Source organism: Penaeus monodon, chromosome 15 (assembly GCF_015228065.2).
Source record: "Penaeus monodon isolate SGIC_2016 chromosome 15, NSTDA_Pmon_1, whole genome shotgun sequence".
Classification (NCBI taxonomy): domain Eukaryota; kingdom Metazoa; phylum Arthropoda; class Malacostraca; order Decapoda; family Penaeidae; genus Penaeus; species Penaeus monodon.
Window position 1 is genome coordinate 35,960,952 of NC_051400.1, and position 272 is coordinate 35,961,223.

A 272-nucleotide genomic window follows, 5' to 3' on the forward strand; every position below is an offset into this window, starting at 1 on the left:
TGTGGAAATGATGGGTCATTAACACAACCAAAACGACATCAAATATTATACTATTTTCTTTAAGATGCGACACTAAGTAATCTACCCATGGGATCGTAACCACTAAAACTTCCCTGTGTTGCATCACTGCCCTCTGTCTATCCGTAAAACCCCCAGACCATCTCCTCTCCGTATAGGACATGCCATGCAACAGGTACGTCGTCATTGCAAAGGGCAGGCAAAGCAAGCAAAAACCCGAAAACAGGCGGCCGCATACCACCAATACTTGCCTC